Source organism: Schistocerca nitens, chromosome 8 (assembly GCF_023898315.1).
Source record: "Schistocerca nitens isolate TAMUIC-IGC-003100 chromosome 8, iqSchNite1.1, whole genome shotgun sequence".
In the NCBI taxonomy this organism is placed as follows: domain Eukaryota; kingdom Metazoa; phylum Arthropoda; class Insecta; order Orthoptera; family Acrididae; genus Schistocerca; species Schistocerca nitens.
In genome coordinates this window covers 596,251,512-596,264,461 of record NC_064621.1, presented here as the reverse complement: position 1 = coordinate 596,264,461, position 12,950 = coordinate 596,251,512, and the positions used below count along the sequence as shown (strand labels likewise).

The window sequence follows — 12,950 nt, the reverse complement described above, 5'->3', positions numbered from 1 at the left end:
TTATGCATGTGATAAAAATTACAGTTTGGGTTGCAAATGATGGCTAATCATGTTTTTTTTAAAGAATTCTTATTGACATTAGCTTAGGTGGTGGAACTGGAGCACGTTTACACAAATAATGTTGTTTGTTGTGGGAGGTGGTACTTTTGCCGGCAGTAGTAACACAAATAGCCATATACCGAGCGAGGTGGCGCAGTGGTTAGCACACTGGACTCGCATTCGGGAGGACGACGGTTCAATCCCGCGTCCGGCCATCCTGATTTAGGTTTTCCGTGATTTCCCTAAATCGCTCCAGGCAAATGCCGGGATGGTTCCTCTGAAAGGGCACGGCCGACTTCCTTCCCTAATCCGATGAGACCGATGACCTCGCTGTTTGGTCTCTTTCCCCAAAACCAACCAACCAACCAAATAGCCATACGATGGAGTACTGGTCGGAAATGTCGAAATCGAAAATATTTACTGCATTAAGGGGCACACGAAAAATCTGTTTATAAAGCTCCATTCACATCTGGATTTGCTTAATAAAAGGATGGATCTAAATGTGGCGGTCTAGATGTATTACACGTAGTTCTATGCACAGAAGTAGCAGTTTAGCAATCGAATGGATGTTTATCAGTTTACGTCGACAAGCCTTGTATCTGGGAACAGACAGGATTGTGTGTTGCCCGCATCTCGTGGTCGTGCGGTAGCGTTCTCACTTCCCACGCCCGGGTTCTCGGGTTCGATTCCCGGCGGGGTCAGGGATTTTCTCTGCCTCGTGATGGCTGGGTGTTGTGTGATGTCCTTAGGTTAGTTAGGTTTAAGTAGTTCTAAGTTCTAGGGGACTGATGACCATAGATGTTAAGTCCCATAGTGCTCAGAGCCATTTGAACCATTTTTGATTATGTGTTTTTCCCTGTGCAAACACCAATAAGTTTTTAAAATACACTACTGGCCATTGAAACTGCTACACCACGAAGATCACGTGCTACAGATGCGACATTTAACCAACACGAAGATGATGCTGTGATATGCAAATGATTAGCTTTTCAGAGCATTCACACAAGGTTGGCGCCTGTGGCGACACCTACAACATGCTGACATGAGGAAAGTTTCCAACCGATTTCTCACAACAAACAGCAGTTGACCGGCGTTGCCTGGTGAAACGTTGTCGTGATGCATCGTGTAAGGAGAAGAAATGCGTACCATCATGTTTCCGACTTTGATAAAGGTCGGATTGTAACCTATCGCGATTGCGGTTTACCGTATCGCGACATTGCTGCTCGCGTTGGTCGAGATCCAATGACTGTTAGCAGAATATGGAATGGTGGGTTCAGAAGGGTAATACGGAACGCCGTGCTGGATCCCAAAGGCCTCGTATCACTAGCAGTCGAGATGACAGGCATCTTATCCGCATGGCTGTACCGGATCGTGCAGCCACGTATCGATCCCTGAGTCAAAAGATGGGGACGTTTGCAAGACAACAACCATCTGCACGAGCAGTTCGACGACGTTTGCAGCAGCATGGACTATAAGCTTGAAGACCATGGCTGCGGTTACCCTTGACGCTGCATCACAGCCAGGAGCGTCTGCGATGGTGTGTTCAACGACGAACATTGATGCACGAATGGCAAAATGTCATTTTTTCGGACGAATCTAGGTTCTTTTAACAGCATCATGATGGTCGCATCCGTGTTTGGCGACATCGCGGTGAACGCACATTGGAAGCTTGCATTCGTTATAGCCATACTGGCGTATCACCTGGCGTGATGGTATGGGGTGCCATTGGTTACACGTCTCGGTCACCTCTTGTTCACACTGACGGCACTTTGAAAAGTGGACGTTACATTTCAGATGTGTTACGACCCGTGGCCCTACCCTTCATTCGATTCCTGTGAAACTCTACATTTCAGCAGGATAATGCACGACCGCATGTTGCAGGTCGTGTACGGGCCTTCGACTGTTGCCCTGGCCAGCACATTGTCCAGATATCTCACCAATTCAAAACGTGTGGTCAATGGTGGCCGAGCAACTGGCTCGTCACAATACGCCAGTCACTACTCTTGGTGAACTGTGGTATCGTGTTGAAGCTGCATGGGCAGCTGTACCTGTACACGCCATCCAAGCTCTGTTTGAGTCAATGCCCAGGCATGTCAAGGCCGTTATTACGGCCAGAGGTAGTTGTTCTGGGTACTGATTTCTCAGGATCTATGCACCCAAATTGCATGAAAATGTAATGGCATGTCAGTTCTAGTATAATATATTTGTCCAATGAATACCCGTTTATCATCTGCATTTCTTCTTGGTGTAGCAATTATAATGGCCAGTAGTGTATCTGTATGAGACTAGTAAAGTCTCTGAAATTGTATCATTGCATTTGGAATCGGATATGAGCGGGAGACGTTGGCCGCCCAGCCGAGTGTGTCGACTGTGAGTCACCAAAAACAAGGGAAAGACAACAGCATTGATGAACAGACAATAACGAGGACAATGCGATAGAATGACACATCCAGACACTGGACCAAATCGAGAGACAAGACGCAGCACTATCAGGAACCAATCAGCGGTGAGTACAACGACTGAGGGTCGGGCCCCTGTTCTGCTAACTTCATAGCGGGGCCGTGGCGTCGATTGGCTGGCGCGGGGGGCCTGGTCCGTGTGACGCGGCAACAGCGGCGCTCGCAGATTTTAGCAGCGCCCCTAGCGGCTGTTGCCTAGGTCCGTGCTTTCCGGCGGGCTTTCAAGCTCGTCGGTCCAGGATACCAGTGTTCCTCTAAAAGAACCTCTCCTTCCCTCCAGCAGTTCCCATCTGAGTTCCCGAAGCACCTCCGTAACACCTGTGCGATCTTTCAGCCTACCGCCAACAAATCTGACATCCCGCCTCTGAATTGCTTCAGTGTCTTCCATTTATGCGAACTAGTGCATATCCCAATCACTCGAATAGTGCTGAAGAATAGGTCCAAAATGCGATCTCGTTAACAGATGAACCACACTTTCCTGAAATTCTCCCAATACACTGAAGTCAACCATTTGCCATCCTTTCTTCAGTCGTCGCACTCTCGTTCCGTCTCATATCACTTTGTAACTTTACGCCGAGATATTTAAAAGACATGACTGTGTCAAACAGGACACTGCTAATGCTGTTCCCGAGCATAACAGGCTTGTTTTTACTACTTATCCCCATTAACTTACATTTATCTACATGTAGAGCTACTCGCCATTTTTCAAACCAGCAAGAAATTTTGTGTAAGTCATCTTGTATAATCCTACAGCCACTAACCTTCGACACCTTGCGGTACACGACAGCATCGTCAACAAAGAACCGCACACTGCTGTCTACCTGTCTGTCAGATCATTTATGTACATAGTAAATCATAGCGGTCTTGTCTCACTAGTCTGTGACACTTCTGAGGATACCCTTGTGTCTGATGAACACTCGCCGTCGAGGACTACATCATAGTCACCGTTTTCGTGAGCCTTTGTCCCACTTCAATACGGGGTCGGCCTCGTTACTGTGAACTTGTTAGTGTCGGAAGGTGACCGGATGCCCTTGCTGTCGCCTCCCCATACCCTCCAGGACAGAATTAGTGCACCCCAGGTTGTCAGCATCTAGTGTAAGCCATGAATGCGAACGTTTTTTAGATGTCTACGAATCGTGGAACTAAGGCGGGAAATGAGGGCCAGCCCGGTATTCACCTATTAGGATGTGGAAAACCACCTAAAAACCACATCCAGGTCGTTAATACGCCGGGCGGATTCGATTCGGGGCCAGCGAGCCTACGCGAGTGCAGGAAGCAGCGCATTAGCGCCCTTAGCTATCCTGGCAGGTCATTCGAGGACTACATACTTGGTTCTATTACCTAAGACAGGGCTTAACAACTGGCCGGATTTGAGCGCGAGTACTCGCGTCTGCTCAGGCACGTGCTCGCGAGCAGGTGCAAGGTCGCGGAGTAGGGAGGGAGGGGAGGGAGGGGAAATGCGCGCGCACGTTTGAATGTTATCTCGCGTTCTTAGCAGATTTAACTAGTCATCTGAATGCTTTGAACATTTTACTACAAGGTAAAGATCTGCTAATTACTCATTTCATAGATCGAATACGAGCTTTTAAAATGAAATTGACACTTTGGGTGAGTCACCTGGAAACAGGAAACCTAGCTCATTTTCCTAAATTATCATCCATGCAAGATGTTCACAAAGTCTGTGAACGTTATTCACATAGTTTAGTTGATCAGCGCTTTCAAGATCTGACAGCACTAGACAGTGATTTTGATCTGTTCTCTCCATATTCAGCGAATATTTAAGAGATTCGTCCCGCGCTGAAGCAAGAAATTATTGACCTGCAGTGTGACAGTGAATACAGAGACAAATTTCAGAACAAGAAAAACATTTTGGAATTCTACAGACACTTCCCTCAGGATAGATTTCCTCGTTTGCACAAACTGGCGGCTACAATAATATCAATGTTCAGTTCCACGTATGTTTGTGAACAACTGTTCTCTGCAATGAAATGTAACAAGACGCGCCTGAAAAACGCATTGTCTGATCGAAATTTAAACTGCACGCTGCGCCTAAAATGCACAAGAACAATTACTCCGAACATAGACGCAATTGTAAAGGGCAAAAAGTACAAGATAACCGAGAATCCCACACTTCTGTGACACCTTTTATTGTGTAACAGTTCACAAATTAATGCGAATGTAGAGGCATACACTAAGCTAATAAAATTATGTGGCATGTGTACATTCTCCTTTATTTGTTTCATTTGTCGCAGTAATAATTCGTGAGTGATATCCCTGCAGGTGGCCGCGGATTTACATTGACTGGCGGCAGCTGTTGTGTGCCCCACGTGACTTTCCCCACTCTCCGCTCTGGTCCGGTAGTGGGGGTAGCGTGCTCGCGCTGCTCCGTGCTCGCGCCTTGCTGCTCACAGCTTGCTCCGCGAGCACGTATGTTGTGAAGCCCTGACCTAAGAAGTCTTCGAGCCATTCATATATGAGGAAATCTAGTGCATATGCCCGTATCTCCATAACAATCTGCAGTGGGTTACCGTTCAAATGCTTTCCTGAAATCTATAAGTACGGTTTCTACCTGTGGCCTTTCATCCGCAGTTCGCCGTATATCGTGAGAAAAGGGAAAGCTGAGATTCACAACAGCGATGATTTCTAAAACCGTGCCGATTCGTGGACATAAGCTTTTCCGTCTCTAGGAAATTTATTCTATTGGAACTCAGAATACGTCCTAGAATTGTGCAGCAAAGCGATGTTAAGAATATTGGTCTGTAATTTTGTGTGTCCATTCTTTTACCTTTCATATATACACGAGTGATCTGCGTTTTTTCCAGTCGCTTGGGATTTTGCACTGGGTGAGAGATTCGCAATAAATACAACCTAAGTAATGGGTTAATGCTGTAAAGAATGTCGGTCTTAGCAGTGCAATACCTCGCTCGGTTTCGAAGAAAGCCTTCTGATGTCTGGGAAAAATCAAAGAATATTCCAAGAACAGGATTTTATCGAGAATAAGATTAGTTTTCATCTCACCAGGTAGAGGTGGGGAAGATTATAAGCTAGACTGATAACTTCACCTACTCAGTTACTCTGCATTTGATACGTGTTTGGCTGAAATGGCATAGAAATACGTTCAAACTGTTTGTACACCGTTAGACTCACGAAAAGCGAGTGGTTTCTGGTCGAGCCCTGGTTCCTCGTATTTCATCACCACGATCTTTTCTCCTTATGTAAATCAGAGTCAACAAAATGTTTTGGTATTAGGCAGTCGACATCGAGTTCAGACGACAATGTCCAGTCGGTATGCGGAAAGTACATCTACATCTACACTTATATACACTCCTGGAAATGGAAAAAAGAACACATTGACACCGGTGTGTCAGACCCACCATACTTGCTCCGGACACTGCGAGAGGGCTGTACAAGCAATGATCACACGCACGGCACAGCGGACACACCAGGACCCGCGGTGTTGGCCGTCGAATGGCGCTAGCTGCGCAGCATTTGTGCACCGCCGCCGTCAGTGTCAGCCAGTTTGCCGTGGCATACGGAGCTCCATCGCAGTCTTTAACACTGGTAGCATGCCGCGACAGCGTGGACGTGAACCGTATGTGCAGCTGACGGACTTTCAGCGAGGGCGTATAGTGGGCATGCGGGAGGCCGGGTGGACGTACCGCCGAATTGCTCAACACGTGGGGCGTGAGGTCTCCACAGTACATCGATGTTGTCGCCAGTGGTCGGCGGAAGGTGCACGTGCCCGTCGACCTGGGACCGGACCGCAGCGACGCACGGATGCACGCCAAGACCGTAGGATCCTACGCAGTGCCGTAGGGGACCGCACCGCCACTTCCCAGCAAATTAGGGACACTGTTGCTCCTGGGGTATCGGCGAGGACCATTCGCAACCGTCTCCATGAAGCTGGGCTACGGTCCCGCACACCGTTAGGCCGTCTTCCGCTCACGCCCCAACATCGTGCAGCCCGCCTCCAGTGGTGTCGCGACAGGCGTGAATGGAGGGACGAATGGAGACGTGTCGTCTTCAGCGATGAGAATCAGCTGCCTTGGTGGCAATGATGGTCGTATGCGTGTTTGGCGCCGTGCAGGTGAGCGCCACAATCAGGACTGCATACGACCGAGGCACACAGGGCCAACACCCGGCATCATGGTGTGGGGAGCGATCTCCTACACTGGCCGTACACCACTGGTGATCGTCGAGGGGACACTGAATAGTGCACGGTACATCCAAACCGTCATCGAACCCATCGTTCTACCATTCCTAGACCGGCAAGGGAACTTGCTGTTCCAACAGGACAATGCACGTCCGCATGTATCCCGTGCCACCCAACGTGCTCTAGAAGGTGTAAGTCAACTACCCTGGCCAGCAAGATCTCCGGATCTGTCCCCCATTGAGCATGTTTGGGACTGGATGAAGCGTCGTCTCACGCGGTCTGCACGTCCAGCACGAACGCTGGTCCAACTGAGGCGCCAGGTGGAAATGGCATGGCAAGCCGTTCCACAGGACTACATCCAGCAGCTCTACAATCGTCTCCATGGGAGAATAGCAGCCTGCATTGCTGCGAAAGGTGGATATACACTGTACTAGTGCCGACATTGTGCATGCTCTGTTGCCTGTGTCTATGTGCCTGTGGTTCTGTCAGTGTGATCATGTGATGTATCTGACCCCAGGAATGTGTCAATAAAGTTTCCCCTTCCTGGGAGAATGAATTCACGGTGTTCTTATTTCAATTTCCAGGAGTGTAGATACTCTGTAAGCCACCGTACGGTGCGTGGCGGAGGGCACCCCGTACCACTACGAATCGTTTCCTTTCCCGTTCCACTCGCAAACAGAGGAACGGAAAAACGACTATCTATATACGTCAGTATGAGCCCTTTCTCGCATCTTATCTTGGCGGTCTTTAAGTGCAATGTATGTTGGCGGCAGTAGAATCGTTCGGGAGTCAGTTCTCTAAATTTTCTCAATAGTGTTTGTGGAAAAGAACGGCGCCTTCACTCCAGGGATTCCCATTTGAGTTCCCGAAGCATCTCCGTAACACTTGTGGATTGTTCAAACCTACTGGTAGCAAATCTAGCAGTCCACCTCTGAACTGCCTCCATGTCGTCTCTCAATCCGACCTGGTTCGGATCTCAAACACTCGAGCAGAACTGACGGACAGGTCGCACCAGCGTCCTTTTTGAGGTCTCCTTTACAGGTGAACCACTCTTTCCGAAAATTCTCCCAATAAACCGAAGTCGACCATTCACCTTCCCTACTACTCATCTCACACGTTCGTTCCTTCTCATATCGCTTTGCAACGTTACAGCCAGATAGTTAAACGACTTGATTATGTGAAGCAGGACACTAGCAATACTGCATGTGAACATTACCGGTCTGATCTTCCTACTCATCCGCATTATGTTACATCTTGAGGGGAGGAGATTTTCCTAATACGAGGACGTACACACAGCGGTTATCGAAAGGCATTGTGAAATAGCAGCGGATTTGTATTGTCCAGAAAGAGAATGATTGGCACAAAATTCCGAGCGTTGTTTTCAGAGGCTTGCCAACTATGCTGAAAAACGGTATCATCTATCTGTGTCACTTTGATTTATGGTGCAACATTCAGTAAAAGTTATCTGCCCAGCCATAACTGCGTACATCTTACTTTTTTAAATCACGTCGTATGTGATGGTTCCAGTTAAAGTTGTTTGTAAATGTAATCCCGGCACATTTACGAGTAGATGAATCGACAACGTTTAAAATTGTATAATTTATCGCGTAACCAAAATTTCATGACATTGGGTCAGTACTCATGTGGAGGATCTCACACTTCTTATTGTTCGGAGTCAACTGCCACTTTTCTCCCCAAGCAGGTATATTGTCTAAATCGCTTTGTAATTCGTGTAAAATCACTTTGAGTCCTAGACCGCGTCATTACGAAATACTAAAACAATTACATACCCCAGGTTTTGACCTTCTTTGCTGCGGTGCGTTTCAGGCGCCTAGACTGACAATGAGGATAGCGCCATTGTAAAGACGCTCTAAACTTCGCTTTTATAGTTTTACTGTCTTATAACGACTCGGATAAAAATAATTTTATTGGAATTCAAACTGGCCGTGGAAACCAATGAACTTATGCAATTCGTTTTGTTCTTCATCTACATTTATACTCCGCAAGCCACCCAGCGGTGTGTGATCTCCTCGAGAGATATAAGTAGGGGGAAGCAATATATTCGATACCTCATCCAGAAACGCACCCTCTCGAAACCTGGACAGCAAGCTACACCGCGATGCAGAGCGCCTCTCTTGAAGAGTCTGCCACTTGAGTTTGCTAAACATCTCCCTAACGCTATCACGCTTACCAAATAACCCTGTGACGACACGCGCCGCTCTTCTTTGGATCTTGTCTATCTCCTCCGTCAACCCGACCTGGTACGAATCCCACACTGATGAGTAATACTCAACTATAGGCCGAACGAGCGTTTTGTAAGCCACCTACTTTGATAATGGACTACATTTTATAAGGACTCTCCCAATGAATCTCAACCTGGCACCCGCCTTTATATGATCATTCCGCTTCAAATCGTTCCGTACGCATACTCGCAGATATGTTACAGAAGTAACTGCTACCAGTGTTTGTTCCGCTATCATATAATCATACAATAAAGGATCCTTCTTTCTATGTATTCGCAATACATTACATTTGTCTATGTTAAGGGACAGTTGCCACTCCCTGCACCAAGTGCCTATCCGCTGCAGATCTTCCTGCATTTCGCTGCAATTTTCTAACGCTGCAACTTCTCTGTATACTACAGCATCAGCAGCGAAAAGTCGCATGCGCATGAGCCGCATCTTCTACGACTTTACTGGACGGTAAACGACAGTATCATCTGTAAACAATCTGAGAGCTGCACGACTGTCTCCTACAGCGTTCATATAAGTTAGTTAGTTAGTTGGTTACATGTTCCATGAATCATTTTGCACGATGGATCTTATTACATTCACATCGCAAATTAATTTATACATATGGTTACATTCTCAACATTTCTAACGTTTTTTTTTTTTCAAAAAGAAAAAATATGTACAGATGTGAGATAGTAATTCCTACCCAACACCTTTTACACATTAAAGTAATAGAAATTCTTCTACGGAATAGAAGGAGTTGTCACGGACAAACTTTCTCAGTTTACTTTCAAATTTTACTTTGCTGTCTGTCAGACATTTGATATCACTGAACAAGTGATCAATAATTTTTGTTGCAGCATTATGCACCGCCTTTTTGTACTAAAGACAACTTTAATGAGGAGTAATGATGTCATTTTTCCTTCTGCTGCTGTAATTCTGTATATCATTGTTCCTTATGAACTGTAGTGGATTATTTACAACAAACTTCATGAGGAAATAAATATACTGTGAAGCAACAGTCAGAATGCCTAACTCCTTAAACACAAGACTACAAGATGATCGTGGGTGAGCACGACATATTTTTACAGCACGTTTTCGCGCGATGAAGACTTGCTTTCTTAAAGATGAGTTACCTTAAAACGTTATTCCATTATTGAACGAAAATGTGCAAAATATATTAACTTACTGACTTGTCTCTCCCCAAGGTTTGCAATTATTCTAACAGGAAATGTGGCTGAACTTTATTGTTTTAGGAGTTCCAAAATGTGCTTTTTCAAATTTAAATTCTCATCACTATGGACCCCTAAGAATTTTGAGGTTTCCATCCTATTTATTATAGGTTATACTTAACATTGGCGTAGTACTCGAGGTGTGCAGAACTGAATATGTTGTTTCTTTTTAAAATTGAGTATTCGTAGAAAACCAGTCACAGATACTTTTAACAACTTTGTTTACCATTTCTTCTGTTTCTGTACGTATACTTGGATTTATCACAGTACTACTGTCATCTGCAAAAATAACTAATTCTGCTTGTTGTATATCAGATGGAAGATTGTTTACATATATGAGGAACAATAGCGGAGCCAAGATCTAGCCCTGGGGAACCCCACACGTGATTTCTACCCAGTTAGAATTTTGTCCCCGAACTATGTTGGTTGAATTACTAAGTAGGTCTACAATTTTTTTTTTGTTACATATGACATCTTCCAACGGTTCTATATACCATCAGTCCCATAAAACATTCTAGGAGAATACTGTGATTCACACTCTTAAATGACTGAGATAGAAGGCAGAAAATACCAAACGGCGCTATTTTATTATTTAATGCTTGTAAAATCCGGTGAGTGAACATGTAAACGGCATTCTCAGTACAGCAACCCTTATGAAATCGAAACTGTGATTTGCTCAGGCTATTATTGTTGCGCTCGGGGGCCACAGCACAGTTGCGACACCTGAGGATGGCCAACCGGTCGTGATAATAAAAGAAATATACAACTGAAGCGGTATTTTCAAACCCTGGTATAATACTCAGTTGCGGATGTTCTCCCAATAGGTTTGTTTGTATTGTTGTTAAGGTGAGATACCATTCTAGAATACGTCACTTTCTCAAAGGAACAACAAACGGCCTCTAGCGCTGCTTTGGAGAACTCACATATAGCGTCGATTTCATTAGATGATTTCCGGCCAAACAATATGAACTTTGTCGTTTCTGACAGGAAGCGACGAACCGCTTAGACACGCCATTTGACTAGAAGCTGTTTGTCAGGAACAGTGTAAAAAGCCTTCTGGAAATGTAGAAACGTCGAATAAACCTTAGATGCACTTTTACTTGTGTCAATAGATCCAGTACCACTTTGTGAATCCGTTCTCGTTAGGCGTCAATGGACTGTTTTCGTAGAGGTATTTCACAGTTCTGAAAGACAGTTCTAAAATCCTACTACAATCCTATGTAAATAGTATGTGTCTATAAATCAACAGATTACTTCTATTTCCGTCTTTTTTCACACGAATTTAGACCGGCGCTGCCTAAGTTAGAAGAATGAATGGATTGCTAAATGTTTTAACTTATAAATTACTGCATGTTATTACTTTCACATGACATATAGAATTAATTTTACCTAACAATAGTGAGTACATGCTAATACATCTCTATTCTTAAAAGCAAGGTCCAGCTATGTTCGACAATAAAAATGCTTTTCCATATTGAGTGGTTAATGGTTGAGCCACTACTTCTTCTGGGTCATTATTGATACTTACTTTAAATTTATGTATATATCATTACGATACTGGATAATCCATTTTATCTACAATTTTGTTATTTCATTTTAATACCAATCGACAGTCTACACAGGTAAAAACAATTATTAGGAAAATGACTGGAAATTATCATTTCAATAAAGGTGTGTTGAAACTTTAATTGCCTCGGCTACATTTTATAGCTCTATGTTGATGATACGGATTAGCTAACAATTTATTTAGATTGATGCTGAGGACAGGTTTTCATTTGTCCGTCATATGACGGGTCTTGTCGCGAGAGCGCACCATCGTTGGTCCGTCATATAACGGGTGTTGGTGTTAATACGTTAAGCGATTTAGAGAGATCACAGAAAGCAAACATCTGGATAACCGCTCAGAGATTTCAACAGTCTTTTCCCGGAATATGAATCCATCGTCTAATTACTGCGCTATCGTAATCGGTGTCGCAGAAATATGTCTGACGTCTCTGGAAAGTCCAAGGAGATGCGAGGCATCTGTTTTCAGCGAGAAGCCTACAGACATTCTATTCCTCACATGAAAGCAGGGTAGGTTAAAATTAGAGTTTCAGAATAAAATTCAGTCGTCAGTTGCACGATTATGAAATTTATTTCGCTTTACCAGTTTCAAAAGATTAAACTGTCACCTTCAGAAGCCTACAAAATACGGGACATTATAAATCATTGTAACATGGCCATACTTGTACGTAAAGTATAAGAAGTGTATTACAAAAACCTACTTAATATTAGTTCAACAGATATCAATATCTTCTTCATAGAAGCATAATGCTATGACATGTCCAAAAGCGTACATATCGTATGTGACAGCTGTATACAAAGATTCATGATTTACAGTAAATAAATAACATTTATGTACATAGTCAAGTTGTTGTGCTAACAGAGATGAACATATATAAAAGCATATAAAATGTTAACTAAGGTATATAAAGAAAGTTATATATATTACATACGAGAAACATGGCACATAGTTCCACATAAGCTATTGCTGCCATTAATATGTAGGAGAAATGGGCTTCTTTTCATCATTTTATAACACATGAAATACAACGTAAGTAGTGTCTATTTTTCAGTGGAAGCTTATTGTTCGACAAATCTGGAATGTTAAATAGGAATGTTTATATATTTTGAACTCTTCTAAGAGGTTAATTTTGTAGCCCTTATCAACTATATGCAAAATTCCCATATTAAGCAACTGAAAAACTTCTCAAATCTGGGATGTATAAAATTCTTTGTAATATGTGTCCGAGTTTGTATATATAACTGACAGACAGGGCATTTAAAAACCGCTGTA

At 44.1% G+C, this 12,950-nt stretch overlaps 1 protein-coding gene across 3 annotated transcripts in view; it reads right to left on the bottom strand.

Moving 5' to 3' along the window:
- LOC126199215 (ras-related and estrogen-regulated growth inhibitor) overlaps positions 1 to 12,950 on the bottom strand; it is a 197,929-nt gene that overhangs the window by 183,943 nt on the left and 1,036 nt on the right. The window lies entirely within an intron of this gene.